Genomic DNA, 18113 nt, shown 5'->3' on the forward strand with positions numbered 1-18113 from the left:
ATTATCTATTTCCCTCACACATGCACACACATGTGCCCTCTGGATATTATCTATTTCCCTCACACATGCACACACATGTGCCCTCTGGATATTATCTATTTCCCTCACACATGCACACACATGTGCCCTCTGGATATTATCTATTTCCCTCACACATGCACACACATGTGCCCTCTGGATATTATCTATTTCCCTCACACATGCACACACATGTGCCCTCTGGATATTATCTATTTCCCTCACACATGCACACACATGTGCCCTCTGGATATTATCTATTTCCCTCACACATGCACACACATGTGCCCTCTGGATATTATCTATTTCCCTCACACATGCACACACATGTGCCCTCTGGTCTATTATCTCTTTCCCTCACACCTGCACACACATGTGCCCTCTGGTCCATTATCTATTTCCCTCACACATGCACACACATGTGCCCTCTGGTCCATTATCTATTTCCCTCACACATGCACACACATGTGCCCTCTGGTCCATTATCTATTTCCCTCACACATGCACACACATGTGCCCTCGGGTCCATTATCTATTTCCCTCACACATGCACGCACATGTGCCCTCTGGTCTATTATCTATTTCCCTCACACATGCACACACATGTGCCCTCTGGTCCATTATCTATTTCCCTCACACATGCACACACATGTGCCCTCTGGGCATTATCTATTTCCCTCACACATGCACGCACATGTGCCCTCTGGTCCATTATCTATTTCCCTCACACATGCACGCACATGTGCCCTCTGGTCCATTATCTATTTTCTCACCCTCGACCAGCACTTGCTCTGCATGGAGTGGCTTGGCTGCTGGCATCACCTGAATGGTATGAGATTTTTGTTGCCATACCTTTATCTGGCCACAATTGCTCTACTTGCCAATTTTCAGTTGAAACTGGGGCCAGGATTGCCAAGAGATACCCCAGTGACTCACATGAATGTTAAATATATTCTTCCCTGCCACCATTATGTTGCAGCAATAATTATTGTGAATCTTCCTCATTTTCAAAGTTGGTTACCTTTTCAAGTATGGTAACTCTTTTCTTGCTGGTCTACTGGCCCAACCAACCTAAAATAATCAAGGACTGCCACAGCTTCTAGTGCAACTATCAATATACCCTTTAGTGAAAAATGTCCTCCTTCTAGGAAGCAGTACCCTGAGTTCTCAGACTAAGAGACTAAAGTTTCAGAACTGGAAACAATATGGCCCTAATTAATTACTATGATAGAGCCACCCTACCTCCCACTCCTTGGTTCTGAGTCTCATACATTCTACTGAGAGAAGGAGTCATATGATGATCAGTGGTTTAAGGGAAGAAGGCAAACTTTGTAAAAAGACTGTATATATGTCAGACTTTGTGACCATACAGTCTGTCACAACTACTCAACTCTGCTGGTGTAGCATGAAAGGAGCTATAGCAAATATGTAAATGATGAGTGGTGGCTACAAAAAAACTTTGTTTATACAAACACCAGGCCGTATTTGGCCTATGACCCATAGCTTGCTGAAAAAAAAATCTCAGTTCTCTTCAAATTGATTTATAGACTCAATTCATCCCAAACAAAAGCTTAACAAGTTTTGGTTTTTGGTCAGTGGCTCAACAATCTGTTTCTAAAATTTATACAGAAGAATGAAGAGTCAAGAATAGTTAAGATACTCGTAAAGGAAAAGAGCAAAGTGGAAGTCTTGTTCTACCAGATATCAATACTTATCCTAAGCTATATTCATAAGCCTGCATTGAATTTGTACACAGATGAAAACAGATTAATAACTAGATCAGAACAGAGAACTGAGAAATAGACCACATATATACACAAATTTGATTTATGACAGAAATGGTACTGCAGATCAATGAGTTAAGGACACTTAAATAAATGATGCTGGGAAAATTACTTATCCCAATGATTAGATATAAAAACTGGAATGTAAATTTTTATACCCCCTTTGAAGATCAATTTGTCATCATCAAACAGTTAAAACTGTACATCATGTATGACCCAGAAATTCTCCTCCTAGGCATACATGCTGGAGAAATTTGCAAGTTTTCACCAGAGCTTTTGTACAAGAATGTTCACAGAGATATTATTTGAAGAATAAATATAAGGGTGAAAAATCCAACATGTGCACTCAAAGAAGACTATACATTGCTTATGGACAGTGGATAGACAAAATAGTTGGAAAAATAAATGCATACAGCTACATGAATAAATACAAATGTTAAAAAAAAAGTTGAGAAGAAAAAGTTCAAAATAGTATATACAGCATGATTTCATCTATAACTGAGCTTATAAACACATAAAACAAAACAATGCATAATTCAGGCATATTTATATCTGCGGATAAAATTTAAAATGAAATACAGAGAGTGACAAAATGAAAAAGGAAATCCAAACAATTCAGGCTAATTAACACCATGATTGGCTGTGGTGGGGGACTGGTTCAGTGAGAATGAGACATGCAATCAAGGAGAAAAATGACAAATATATTGGTAAGGTTTTATTTCTTAGGCTGGTTTTTATTTCTCTTTTTTCCTATTGCTATGGCTTAAAAGTTTATGTTTCTCCCAAATTTATATGTTGAAATTTCACTCTCACTGAGGTAGAATTAAGAGGTAAGTCGTCTAGGTGTGATTAAGTCAAAGGAGTCTGTCCATGCTTGTGAATCGAATTAATACTCTTATAAAAGAGGCTTCAGAGAGCTGCCTGTCTTTCCATCTCTTTGGCCATGGAAAAACACAACTTTTGAGTCCTGCTACCATGTGAAGACGCAGGGACAGGTGCCATGTGGGAAGCAGTGAACAGTTTTCACCAGACACTGAACCTGCCAGCCCTTTGATCATGGACTTCCCAGCTTCCATAACTGTGAGAGATAAGCATACGCTATTTACAAATTATCCAGTGTAAGGTATTTTGTTCCAGCAGCTAGAATGAACTAAACCATTTTATATTTTAAATATATAAATAAACATATATTCTTTTTATGCATTAAATATCTAATACAATTGTTGTGGACATGCTGTACAGTCAGGTAAACTGCTAACCAAAGTTTGATTTGGATGTACGTACACACACACACACTCCCCAGGGCAGGCATGAAAAAATGTATTACGCATATACAAAGAGGTTTTCTGGGGAAAGCAGGGTGGTTCTCAAGCAGGTCCAAAAATAGCTTGAAAAAGAAGATAAAAATTGTCTTTTTTTTTTCCTAGTCAAGGTGAAGAGCACATGTGCATACATACAAGAGAAAAAAAGAGAGAGAGAAAGAGATGCACCCTTGATGGGGGTTTGGTCACACCAAACTTCTTCCTTCCGCTTGTCAGGATCTCAGGCACCCCACACATACCCAGCACATTTCAGATCTACTGGGCCAGGGGATCTGAACTGTAGTTGGCACGTGGCTTCCACTGTTGACGTCTGGTGTGCTGCAGACAGTGCCACCAGGTTGGGCCTGGCCTGGGTTTTTATGAGGAATGGGGCTAGAATGAGGGTTCCCACGTACCTTTGAATTTCCTGCCATGGCCAAAGGAGAGATTCCCCTGGGCTCTCTTATCAAACAAGGAAAGAGAAGAAGCAGAGTTTAAAAGATGTGAGAATCAAAGATCAAAAGATAGAGCCAGACTCATTACAACACAATTTTTAACAAAACTGTGTTAGGAAACAAAGCAGGTATCTGCCATTTTGGAAGTAACATGTCTGCAGAGAAAAGAATGTCACCTTTCCCTGGAAGGAACCACTTATTTTTCTTTTCTTAGGAATACTCTACTAATACTCTACTAACTGGTCAAATTGTTAAAGATGGGAGAAAACTGAACACTTACTACTGCACAGAAGAAATCAAATATCAAGGGAGATTATTACCATAACACAAACTTAGATATCAGGTCCTGTGAAGTAGAAAGGATGAGAATTACTTGTGATGTGTGAATGTAGCTGGGATTATGCAGTGGAACATATGTTATTCGGGCCACTGTTATCTAGCTGAGCGCAAAAGGAATCGTTCCCTTTCCTGTCAGGGTTGTGAAGAAATTCTCCATCTTTATACCCAGTAATTGCAAATGAACAGACTTAAAGCCTTCTCCCAGAAAAAGGTATTTTATTCCTTCTGAAAAGATACAATGAATTACAAGCACATATCACTTTTTGAGCCACCCACTGGCTATTTCTATGGATATAAAGATGAAAAAGATTCTATCTCTGCTCTCTGGGGGCTCACAGTCTCTTGTATTACTTTTGCAGCCTGAGGTGTTGAAATGTGGATTGTCAAAAAACTGCAGTCAGAGTGATGGTTCAAGTGATAAAATAGTTAACCAAATCGCTTTCCACGCACTTCAACTTTACGGGATTCATGAGAACCATTAACTGTATCTACCACTTGCTATACACATAAAAACAAAATAGCTGTACTTCAGAATATTTTTTTAAGGTTTTGCCATAGGGTGCGTGCACTCGCTGAAGAGAGACACAGAAACAGTGAGACAGAAAGTGAGAAATCACTCCCCAGGGTGATGGCCACACCACAATCCTTCTCCCAGAAAAAGGTATTTTATTCCTTCTGAAAAGATACAATGAATTACAAGCACATATCACTTTTTGAGCCACCCACTGGCTATTTCTATGGATATAAAGATGAAAAAGATTCTATCTCTGCTCTCTGGGGGCTCACAGTCTCTTGTATTACTTTTGCAGCCTGAGGTGTTGAAATGTGGATTGTCAAAAAACTGCAGTCAGAGTGATGGTTCAAGTGATAAAATAGTTAACCAAATCGCTTTCCACGCACTTCAACTTTACGGGATTCATGAGAACCATTAACTGTATCTACCACTTGCTATACACATAAAAACAAAATAGCTGTACTTCAGAATATTTTTTTAAGGTTTTGCCATAGGGTGCGTGCACTCGCTGAAGAGAGACACAGAAACAGTGAGACAGAAAGTGAGAAATCACTCCCCAGGGTGATGGCCACACCACAATCCCTTCCCTGCCACTCTCCTCTCAGGATTTTGAGTATGCACACACATGCACCTGGTGTGAATTTTAAAGCTACTGGGTCTGGGACTTGAACTGCAGTCAGCCATGTGGGAGTCCCGCATCCTAACCACTACACATCTGCTAGTCCCCCAAGAATATTCTTGATAAACAGGTTGGGAGTGGATGATTAGACCTTGAGAGCATGAGTAGGTAGAGGCACAGGAGGAGAAAATGAGCTAAATTACTAAACAACATAAAGCTTAGAAATGAGAAATAAGTGGTCAATGAGCAGAGAGCAGATTCAAACTGAAAGTGTCTGAAAAACTTTCAGAAATAGAATTATATACCCTGACATTGTACACTGGGGCACGAATGAAATGAAAATCCCCTGAACTCCCTGATCTTTAGCAGCCTTCTACACACACATGCCCCACAGATCCTTTTTAGTAAGACTGTTTTCATTGGAAAGAAAAAAAAGAGGCTAACCTCAACATCTAAGTTAATGCATAATAATCAGGTCAGCATAATTATAATAATGTAAAAATATTTATTATAGGCTGGCTCCATGGCCTGGTGGTTAAGGCAACCAGATATTCCACGGCCAACCCTGCCAGTCGAGTCCTGGATCCAGTGGATTGAGTAACACACCAGGTGCATGTGCATGCGTGCCCCAAATCACAACAGGATAGGAAGAGAGGAGACAGGATTACAGTATGACCATGCCCCACAAGGGGTGCTTTCTTTCTCTCTCTGTCTCTATCTGACAAGCACATGTGCTCTCTAGCAAAGTTCTAAAAACAAATAAATAAATAAACTTATTACATGCCTAGTGGTGATCTAAACTATACTTACTTAAATATTTTATATTAATTAATGTATTAATACTACTCAATGAAAACTTATGAAGTAAGCAGTAATATTTTCACCATTTGTGAAGTATCAAGAGCACAGAGAGGCTAAGTAATTTTTCAAAGTTACACAGCAGCTAAGAGGCAAAACTGGATTCTAAACTTAGGCAAATGGTAAACAGGGTGTAGAATTATCAGGAAACTGAATGAATACATTGGAAGAACGTGGAGTCAACAGGGATCTTGAGGTACTTGGACCTTTCTATAAATCCACAGAAACCTTAGGGAGAGATTTGGAATTTCTATAGTTCAAGCAGAATGCCTTACAAATTAGCCATGTATTTTTAAATTTTATTTTATTCCATTTGTTATTATTTTTTTAATGTGACCAGAGAGAAACAGAAAGAGAGAGAAAGAAAGCCACCAGGTCTGGGACTAGAACTACAGCCAGCCATGTGGGAATCCAGAGCCTTTAACCACCACGCCAGGGAACCCAGAGCTTTTACCCCCCACGCCCCCTGCCGGCCCCCCATTAGCCATATATTAAGAGATAGGATCACTCTAGCTTGTTCATTCATTTTCTCTTTCTCTTTCACACACACACACGCACATGCATGTACACACATGCATGTGCACATGCATGTACACACATGCATGTGCACATACACACACATACACTTCTCAGTTTTGAAACTCCTGACTTTCATCTCTCTGAGTTTACAATCAAACACAGAGCTGAATATCTGTGTTAAAAACACTTCCCCATTCTGCCTACAGCTCTAGTTCTACCACCTCCCTCTTCCTAAGCACCACTGGAGGCTACTGGTATTGTTTCCTTGGTTACATACCAACATGCCTTGTTCAGTGCCTCCCAGAGGTCTCTTGCTATCTGTCATACATGTCAGTCCACTTTTCAGAAGCTGCATTCCTCCTACCACATGGTGGCCATGCGTACAAAGCAGTCTTGCAGATAACATCCAAAGTGAGATGGAGATCTCAAGCTGAGACACCTTAGGCTCTCACCATTCAACTATCCCCAGCCTCTGCTCCTCAGCGAGCTTTCCTGCCCCAACGTCACCTCTTCTCTCCTGGTAAGGAGGAGTGCAGAATCTTCCTGTAGGCAGAACTAATGCTCTGGGCTTCCAGGAAGAAAAATCTAAATGACAGAGAGGAGAGACAGTGTCTGGGAACATTTTCACTTAAAATCCGCTTTCACCTCTGTAAGGCTCTATCCAAGTGGATCTCGTTCAAGTGAAATGGCTGCGCATATACTAAAAGGTTTGTGGAAAACACCTAGCATGAAAAATCATTCATGGATTTAAATTATTTGCATTAAAATAAACTTGTACTTTAATTGTTCCTTCATGTACAAATATTTGATCTGAGGCACACAAATGTGTTTACACATATACATACCTTGTTGACCAGAACTGAGTTGCCAGGCACCATTCTAAGTACTTTACCTTTATTTATTCATTCCATCCTAAACGTACGAGGAAAATATGATCCAGAATTGTTGAGTTACTTGTCCAAGGTAGTAGACTGGTCTCAAGTTAGAAGAGATCTCCCTGACAAAGTCTCCTTTAACTGTCATTGAATGGCTGAGGATACCTAACACGTGTCTAGCATACTCTTTGCCCCATTTGTGGCTCAGAGGCCTATAGGAAACAACTTTACTGGGGTCTATACTTAGAGCTTGAATACATCATACCCACTTGATGGTGGGAATAGCCAAGCTATTGGGAGAAAAGCAGATCTCCAGGAGTGGTGAAGGAACCAGACTTCCTTACTGGAGCCAACAGTGACACTTGAGTGGCAACGACTGGTCAGATGCCATGTGAGTTTGCCCTTGAATATGTCTTCACCTCAAAACCCCCCCACACCCTTATAAGCAGGCATCTGTGCACCCAGGGGAAAAGCAGATAGGGTGTGGGAAACATTACAGTACCATGCCTCTAGAGCCTAAGCAACTCCTCTTCCAAAAGAGCTGAACACAAAGGAAGTGCTTCCTTACGATCAGAGCTTAATCAGAATTGAGTCTCTATAATATGATCCTAACCAAATTAGTTTTTTTCTTTCCAGCTATCACTCAATTTCTCTGCTCCCCTAACTGCAAAATAGTTCTCAGAAATTTTCCATGTTCACTGTTTTCCCTTTCCATTCTCTTTGGTCTACTCCAATTAGGCGCTATGCCTATTCTTCTTCTGAAATAACTTGATATATGTTCCTGATGCCCTCCACGTTGCCAAACTCAATGATTAGGTCTGTATTCTCTTCTCACATCTTCTCAGAAGCATTGGACACAGGTGGACCCACTGTTCTGGAAAAACTCTGTCCTGGACTTGTCTGTATCGTGCGACTCCACTATAAAAACCTGTTTATGTTGGGTTTTTTTTTTTTTAATCCTGACTTTTACCTAGGCCTTCTTTGAAGTATGCATTCATTTGTGGTATCTTTCCTTCAGGCTGTCACCTTCTCAAGAATAGACTTTGGTTCACTTACCAGCATGGTCATCCGTTGACTTCCACATCGCACATATAGCTAATCTCAGTGAAGTTCCCCCAACACAGTAGCCTTCTTTGGCTCTGTTGCCTCCCTGTCTCATGCTGATCCCTTTCCTGAATGCCTGCTATTAAAACAACACTACTCATTTCAAGATGAAATCCCCAAAAAACTGACCTTGTCCTCCTCTGTGTTCCCTCTGCCGTATCTTGATCTCTCAAAGCCCCATCAGGTTCCATTTCATTCCCTAATTTATACATCTTCTTTTACCTACATGACTGAGAATTGCTACAGGGCATGAAATGTATCCGACTTCTTGTTTTCCAGTACCCGTATCAGTGCCCATCACTGAGCAGCTGCTCAGTTAATACACACGAAATATATGAATGAATGTGCAGCTCTCAGCTCTTTCAATACAAGGTCAGTCAGTGTACCAGATTCCTCTTCTGATGGGCCATGATTTCAATCTCACTTCCTTAGTCATGTACTGATGTTATAAGAGCTGCTCACTCTCCCAGCATCCTGCCACCTCTTCCAAACTTGAAAACACTTCTGGGGGAAAGTAATATCACAATCCATGCTTGATGCTCTGGATTCCTTTCTTCATTCCATTCTCAGGCTAATAATTTTCTCTATTTTGTTATATATTTCTTCAAAACAAATTTACTGAGTTTTTTTTTTTTTTATTTTAGCTTTCTCAGAGTTTGAACTATCTAATCTATCTCCTTTGGTAAAGGAAGTCTTATAGTTATATCTTTAATTTATTTATTTATAGTTTATGTATAGAGCATGTGCACTTGCCAGAGAGAGACAGAGGCAAAGAGAGATAGGGATAAATCACCCCCAAGGCGGGTTGGCCACACTGCAATCTCTTCTCCTCCATGCTACTCTTGAGATTTTCAGCGTGCACATGCACATGCGTGCATGCACACACACATACAAACATATGGTGTGTTTTTCAAGCGCCCAGGTAAGGACTCAAAATGCCAAGTCAGCCAGGTGGGATGTACCCACCTTAACCACCATGCCACTGGCTGGCCCCTTGTGGTTATTTCTTTGGTTGTCGGCTTCCTCCATCTCCATTGTGAATTCCTTGACAGAAAGGACTGTGTCTTGTTCATTTGTGTAGCACCATATCCTGCAAATAGTAGATACTACATAAATGTTAATATCAGTCTATGTTCTTGCTTTCAAGTATGGAACTGATCTCAGTAGCTTAAAGATCTGTGAAAGCCAGAAAGCCACCACAGTGACTATGAAGCCAGGAACAAATTTAGCTCCAAAGATGATCTAGGGAAGACATGGGCACAAAAATACACAAATATATGGAAACTAAACAACTTATTCCTGAATGACTTCACAACCACTGGAGAAATAAAGACTGAAATAAAAAGATTCATAGAAACCAATGATAATAAGTACATAAATTTTCATAATCTATGGGATACAGTAAACAATGTAACAGATGAAAGTTACAGCAATTAGTGCACATAAGAAAAAGATAGAAAGGTAGCAAATATACAACCTGTCAATACACCTCAGGAAACCGGAAAAACAACAACAAAAAAACTCCAAAAATTTCCATGAGAAAAGAAACAAAGATTCTGAGACCAGCAGATAGCGTAATGGCTATGTTGCTGGACCCATGTAGTCAATCGCAGTTTGAGTCCCGGATCCGGGGGCCTAAACTCATGCCGGGCGAATGTGCGAGTGTGCCCAAGATCCCAGGACGAGAATGGAGGAGGGATTGCGGTGTAGCCATCCCCCCTGGGGGGTGATTTCTCGCTTTCTGTCTCTCTGTCTCTCACTGTCTTTCTGGTGAGCACACGTGTCTTATAGCAAAAATCTCTAAAAAAAAAGGTATTAATATTAATAGATATTAGTTTGCTAATATTAGCTAATATGTTAAGTTGTAAAAAATTCATGGAACGGCACCCCATATAGAACTTCATTTATTGCTATGCTATGAACTTTTTTTTATCATTTCAAGTCTTATACATAGACTATGAAAATAATAGAACTCACAAGAAATTTAACTATATTTAAGTGGAAATGATTATTTAATTTTTTACATTTCAATCCTCAAAAATCTGAAATAGAAATAAAAAGTTAACTTTAATGACCAGCAGATAAACTGTACAGAAAATAAATTAAATCAAAAGCTGGTTCTTTGAGAAGATAAACAAAATTGACAAAAGCTGGTTCCCTGAATTCTATAAGATTTTTAAAGAAGAGATTAAACCCTATTCCACTCAAACAACTTCTAAGGATCTGAAAGGAATGAACCCTCCCAAATTCATTTTATGAAATTCATTTTATCACACTCATCCCCAAACAGACAAGGACAAAACCAAAAAAAGAAAACTATAGACCAACATCTCTAATAAATATAGATGCAAAAAATTCTCAACAAGATACTAGTAAATTGGGAACCAGTAGTTAGCGTAATGGCTATGTCGCTGGACTCCCACGTAGTCAACTGCAGTTCGCATCCCGGACCCGGTGGCTTAAAACTCACACCGGGCGCGTGTGCGTGCGTGCCCAAGATCCCGAGAGGAGAATGGAGGAGAAGGGACTGTAGTGTAGCCATCGCCCCTGGGGGGTGCTTTCTTGCTTTCTGTCTCTATGTCTCTCTCTGTCTGGTGAGCGCACACAACCTATAGCGAAAACCTCTCAAAAAAAAAAAAAAAAGATACTAGTAAATTGTATCCAATGACACATTAAACAGATAATTCACCACAACCAGGAAGGCATTATTCCAGGGATGCAAGGATGTTTCCACATACACAAAACCATAAACATAATATACCATATTAACAGAAAGGATAAAAACCATATGATTTTATTAACTGATGCAGAAAAAAGTATTTCATAAAATATAACATCCCTTTATGATTATGACACTCAGCAAAAATCAGCATAGAAGGGACATTTCTCAACACAATAAAAGCCATATATTAAAAATTCATCTCTAGCATCATACTGAATGTTTTTCCACCAAAAATTGAAATAAGACAAGGCTGCCCATGGTGGAAGCCATGCAGCCAACACGGGCAGCACATGGGGAGCTGCCTCTCATGTCTAAGCAAGGCTTGGCTGAGAAGAGCTGCAAGCAAGGCCACAGCCACAAGTTCAAGGTTTCCACTGTGTTTTCGGTTCTGGTTTGTGCTTTCAATCTCTCTGCTATGGACTTTACTGTCGTTACAGTACCCCAGTACCCTACAAGGGTTAAATAACACTCCTAGCCTTACTGTAACTTTTACAATAAAACCAACTAGTTATCATAAAAGAATGCAGACCCCTAAGGCGGCAGCAAACGGGGATTATTTCCATGAGACTCACCCCACCTGCCTGGAAAATGCCAATAAAGAATGCTGCATTCACTTCTCCTACTGGGGATTACATAGATAGCATTAGAAAGGTTTGGGTTAATGGAAGACTACTAAATCGGTGAAACGACCTCAATAGCTGGGAGAAGCTCAGGGGCTCATCCACCAAGTACTGATACCCCAAAGACCATGAGCCACCTTTGATCTCAGGACAAGGAAAGATTGCCGCTCCCCCGAGCTACAGCCATTGTATAGAATAGCACATAGAGGGTCCCAAGTACACAATAACATTTAGGTCAGTCATTAAGCTGCTTACAAGACCACATCCCTTTCCCATATGGGCAATAGGCTCACCCCCTTAGTTGTAATATAGATATTCCATTTTAGTATATATTAACCGTGTCTTTACTTAACAAGACAAGATTTCTATCTAGGCTTTTGTAACTGGCAATGCTGCCGTCCTGGCCTGGGGCTGAAGTTATCAAACTTCCTGAAAGCCCCCTCATCCAAAAGACCTTTCCTGGTAATCAAGATCTAAGAAGAGAATGCACCAGACAAATGGACTCCCTTGCCCTGAGGACTGTGACTGATTACACCTAATCAAACAAAACAGTGCATCATGTTTTATGATTATTGTTCCCATACTTTTAATACCTCATTTCTTAGAGTAAATCTTTTACCTCCCCCTTACCCCCTCCTACTTCTGTAGACATCCCTCAATAAATATGTATGTCTCCTAGCCACTGATGCTGCAGTCTTGAGCTTGCTCTGCGTTGCCTTCCCATTGAGTCTCAACCCACCCTGGCTGGACCAGGTCTCCAGCATGCCCACTTTCTCCACTCCTTTTTTTCTTTTTGTTGTTGTTGAAATACTGTCATTTAATTTACAATCAGGATAAACTGCATTAAACTAAGAGTCAAGGGATCAGGGTTGTGGTTGCCATCCTACACAGTATGATCTCAAATCATTCTTCCAACTTCTTTTTTTTTTTGGAGAGATTTTCGCTATAGGGTGTGTGCGCTTGCCAGACAGACAGAGAGAGACATAGAGACAGAAAGAGAGAAATCACCCCCTGGGGGGATGGTCATGCCGCAATCCCTTCTCCTCCATTCTCCTCTCGGGATCTTGGGCACGCATGTACATGTGCCTGGTGTGAGTTTTAAGCCACCGGGTCCGGGACACGAACCGCAGTCGACTACATGGGAGTCCAGCGACATAGCCATTACGCTAACTGCTGGTTCCCCTTCCAACTTCTTGATATCAGAAGCACCATCACAGAATGAAAGAGGTTAAATCAGATCATTTTGAATATCCATTCCAGCTCTGTTATTTTGTAATGCTGTGAATTCAGAGTAACATCTTCCAGGCTGTTTGGGATCAGGGATTTTAGAGCCTTATTCAATGTAGCATACTTTTTTAATGTCTGCTTTTTTTTTTTCCGTCTTATTCTTATTAAAATATAGATACTTTTCCCCTAGGTGGTTCTATGTATTTAAATATATGATCCTATTCAACAGTGATAAAAATTTTCTCAAGGATGTAGTTTTCATTTCTTGCTTTATTTCAGCTTCCTTTTTTAATTTATCCAAGACCTCTTCTCGAGTTGTAGAAGCCAAAAGCTTTACCACCTTTCCATGAGATTTACCACCCTTATCCAAAACCACATCACTCTTCCTGAGTTCTAGGACCTTGGAAAGGTACTGGCAGAGCTCAGCATTAGCCTCTCCATCTGATGGAGAGCTGGATAGCCACATTTATGGCTTCAGTTGTCAGATCTGTTACAGCGTTCTGTTTGGAGCCAGGTTTTGCATGAATGGCTACAGTGACAGCTTTTAAGATCAACTGCCACTAGAATTAACAGAGGAGGTGATCTCTCTGATTCCTTGTTCTGGCTTTTACCCTTGTTCGTTGCACCATGTTTGTAAAGCATCTCAGTGCCACAAAGGAGTCAAATACAGACCCAAGTTCCTGATCCTGCTCTGAACAGCCTCAGCGGGCAACCTATCCTGAGCAACGCTGCCTGGGGAGGTGGTGCAAGGTTGGCCAGCTGGCCTCTCCACTCCTTTTCAATATAGTACTAGAAGTCCTAGCCAATGCAATCAGACAAGAGAATAAAATAAAAGTGACTTAAAATAGGGAGAAAAGAAAAAGTGAAATTATCTCTATTTTCAGATAACATGATTATAGACAAAATCCAAAGAATACACACACACGCACACGCACACACATGCACCAAAAAAAAAACCCTCCTGGAAGTGATAAAAGAAAACAGTAATGTGGCAAGATACAAAAATCAATACAAAAAACTCTATAGCATTTTGGGAACCAGCAGGTGGCTTGGCAATTAAGGTGCTGGACACTCCCACATGGCTGACCATGATTCGTGTCCTGGACCTGGTGGCTTGCTTTCTCACTTTCCTTCTCTCTCTTTCTCTATCTCTCTCTCTCTGTCTCTGGTCAAATTAAAATAAATGAAAGAATAAATAAAATTAAATAAATTCTTGAAAAAAATTTCTATAGCATTTCTATACACAAACAAGGAGCAGACTGAAGTAGAATTGAAAAAAGCAATTTCATTTACAATAGCTACAAGAAGCATAAGATACCTAAGAATAAACCTAACCAAAGAGTAGAATTGAAAAAAGCAATTTCATTTACAATAGCTACAAGAAGCATAAGATACCTAAGAATAAACCTAACCAAAGAAGTCAAAGACCTCTATAAGGAAAACTATAAAAACTTTTAAAAAGAACTTGAAAATGACATAAAAAAGTAGAAAGACATCTCATGTTCCTTGATTGGAAAAATTAATATAATCAAAGTATCAATCCTACCCAAATTAATCTACAAATTTAATGCAATCCCAATCAAATTACCAGAGATATTCTTCATAGACAAAGAAAAAATAACATATTGTCTGCAATCATATAAAACCCCTGTATTATCAAAACAACTTTGTGCAATAAGAGTAGAGTAGGAGGCGTCTCACTCCCTGACCCCAAAATATATTATAAAGCTGTGATAATCAAAACAACATGGTATTGGCACAAAAACAGGCATGTGAACAAATGGAACAGGATAAAGATACCAGAAATAAACCTCCAAAAGTACAGCCAAATGATTTTTGACAAAATGCACCAGTCAACCCAGTAGGGAAAAGAAAATCTATTTAGCAAATGGTGCTGGAAAAACTGGGTATCCACCTACAGAAAAATGAAACTGGCCCTCTTTCTCTCACCATTAACAAAAATCAACTCAAAACAGATCAGGATCTAAACCTAAGACCTCAAACTATAAAACTACTGGCAGAAAATACAGGGGAAACTCTTGGAGACATCGTAGTAGACAAAGACTCAAATAAGACCCCAAAAGTATAGGCAATAATCCCACAAACAAATAAGTGGACCTACTTTTTAACCTTTGGTTAAAAAGTTTCTGCACTGCAAAAGAAACATTAGTGAAACATCAGTGACCCTCAGAATGGGAGAACTTATTTGCAAACTGCCTCAGATAAGGGACTGATAACAAGAATACACAGGGAACTGAAGCAGCTTACCTAAAACAAACAAACAAAAGGTCAACCCAATTAAAAGATAGGCAAATGAGCTGAACAGACAACTCTCTAGGACACACAGCCAAAAAATATAAATAAATGTTCAACATTTTTATGACAATGAAGATGCAATTCAAAACCACAATGAGATACCACCTACGCCCTGACAGAAATGCTAAGATTAAAAAAATGAAAAATGATAAATTCTGGTAAGACTGCATGAAAACTTTCCTAAACTGTTGGTGGAAATGTAAATTAATTCAGCCATTGTGGAAAACAATATGGAGGTTCCTCAAAGACCTATAAAGAGAACTACCTCATGATCCAGAGATTCCAACTCTTGGGTATCCACCCAAAGGACAGGAATACATTCAGTCAGAAAGTACGTGTACATCTATGTTTATTATGGCATCATTCACAATTGCTAAAACATGGAACTAACCCAAATGTCCACGAACAGAAGAATGGACTGAAAAAGTGTGGCACATATACACTATGGAATATCACTCAGCCATAAAAAATGAGACCCTGATATTTGACAGAAAGTGGATGAAGTGGAAGATTTACTGCTAAGTGAAGCAAACCAGACTTCGAAAGAGAGGCATTGTATGTGCCCACTCAATATATTCCGAATGTCTGTACTCTATGGCAGACACTGAAAAGACTGGAAGATATAAAAGCATGGAGAACAACTGTGGATACTAGAGTTTGTGTGGGAGGAAGATGGGAAATGGGGGAAAGTAAGAGGAAGAAAAACAAGGGAACAAAGAAAGAAGCAAACATTTAAGGGACCTAGAAAATGGAAAATGATCAGGTGATGATAGTGTATATAATATCTTTAACTGGGCTAATATGCAGTGTATTCATGTGGGAAAACTCATTTTGCATGCTGTACTGATATACAGTGATTGACATATAAAAATATATCTAAAAAAGCATGAAGTGAGCATTAGCAGCATATTCTATAGATCGGTGAGGGTGGACAATGATGAGAAAGTATTAAATAGTAGTGCGTCACAATTATACTGGCAAAGGAAACTGAGAGAATGAGTAGGGAAGAAGTTGAAGCAGAAATTTATTTTTTCAAGAGATTTATCAGAGAAAGAAAAGAGATAATTATTAGCATATATCTAGTATTTTAAAGTCCTCTTCTGTATATTGTGGCATGAGATTCACTAATATTTAACAAAGGAAAGAAATCATCTTTAAGATGTTAGAGTAATGGTGCATATGTGTAATAATATGCTGTTCTTCACTTAGAATTTCTACAGGGGAAAAGACCTATTATGTGATGTATTCTAGAAGGTAGCTTTGCTAGATTTAAGAGCATTGAATCCAATATTTTCCACCTACTTGACTCCAATTGTGCCAATTAAATTAGAATTTATTTATTTATTTTAGGTTTTTGCTAGTGGGTGCCTGTGCTTGCTAGAGACAGTGAGAGGGAAAGTGAGAAATCATCCCCTCACAGAGATGGCCACGCCAAAGTCCCTTCTCCTCCACTCTTCTGGGATTTGGGGTATACACACACACAAACATACATACCCAGTGTGATTTTTGAGCTGCAAAGTCTAGAACTAGAACCTGGAAGGCCATGAGGAAGTTCAGCACCTTTACCACCATGCCACCTACTGGCCCTATAAATTATAATATTTGTCAGACCACTCAAGATGTGGCCTATAACCCTTACAAAAGTAACAGACTATTTTGTGTTTAAAATGATGTAGCCAGGGTGGGAACCAGTAGTTAGTGTAATGGCTATGTCGCTGGACTCCCACGTAGTTGACCAAGGTTCGCGTACCGGACCCGGTGGCTTAAACTCACACTGGGCGCGTGTGCGTGCCTGCCCAAGATCCCAGGAGGAGAATGGAGGAGAAGGGGTTGTGGCATGGCCATCCCGCCAGGATGATTTCTCACTTTCTCTCTCCTGTCTCTCTCTCTCTCTTTCTGGTGAGCATGCTCGCCCTAAGGCAAAAATTTCTAATAAATAAATATAAAAAAATAAAATGAAGGTCTTCGTCCTTGGACTTATTAGTAAGTTGCACTCAGATTGGAAGGTCTAGCTCATATTCCAAAGTTTTATCCAAAATGCACAGGACTAAGGATTGCAAAAGCAAATTTGTCCAAGGTCCAAATAAAGGGAGTGGCCTGGATTCCAATTCAGGTCTGATTCCAAGGCTTTAATATGACACTGGTATAATTGTTCCAAAAGTAACAGAGTATTTTGTGTTTAACATGAAGTGTCCTTTGTCACACACACGTGCACACACAATCTAAGATCACGCAAATAGTAATATGCTAAAAGTACCTACAAAGAACTGTAGAAACCAATGATAACACAACTGCTACTTTGGTAACTCTCAGCATTTGGCAGACATCGGGCTAAATACTTTATATATCCTGACAACGAGTATATGAAATACGATGTAAGCCCATTTTAATATAGGCCACTTCTATACATGACAGATATCCAAAACTAAATTATCCTTTAATCAGTGACCCTGAGGAGCATCGTGCTGTAAAAAGAAAAATACAGGCTTGGTAATCATCTGGACTTGCGTTCAACTCAGGCTCTCCTGATGGTTAATTTTGTTACCTCCTGCAAATTCCTTGACGAGACAAAGAGATGTTAAAACAAAGAAAAAAGAAAAGCTCAATCCGCTGGGGACAGCCTCTACGCTCCTCTTCGGGTACTAGATTCCCCTTAGCCTCCGACCCGCCAAGCAGAAGGCCTCACCCCTTCGGAATCTCCACCCGACACCGCTGTGTCTCCAGCCTCCTTGCTCTCATCTCTCCAACCTCTCCAACTCCACCACCGTAGTGCAGGGTCCTGATCTAGCGCAAGGCTCTCATCGCCGGTGCAAACGCAACTCAACCTCCGACTGGCTGGACA

The 18113-nt window shown here is 40.0% G+C and overlaps 1 pseudogene; it reads right to left on the reverse strand.

Moving 5' to 3' along the window:
- Positions 1–12923: 12923 nt before the first annotated feature.
- Positions 12924–13873, reverse strand: LOC102477295 (UPF0235 protein C15orf40 homolog pseudogene; annotated as a pseudogene).
- Positions 13874–18113: the final 4240 nt, after the last annotated feature.

Source organism: Tupaia chinensis, unplaced genomic scaffold (assembly GCF_000334495.1).
Source record: "Tupaia chinensis unplaced genomic scaffold, TupChi_1.0 Scaffold145367_1, whole genome shotgun sequence".
Lineage (NCBI taxonomy): Eukaryota > Metazoa > Chordata > Mammalia > Scandentia > Tupaiidae > Tupaia > Tupaia belangeri.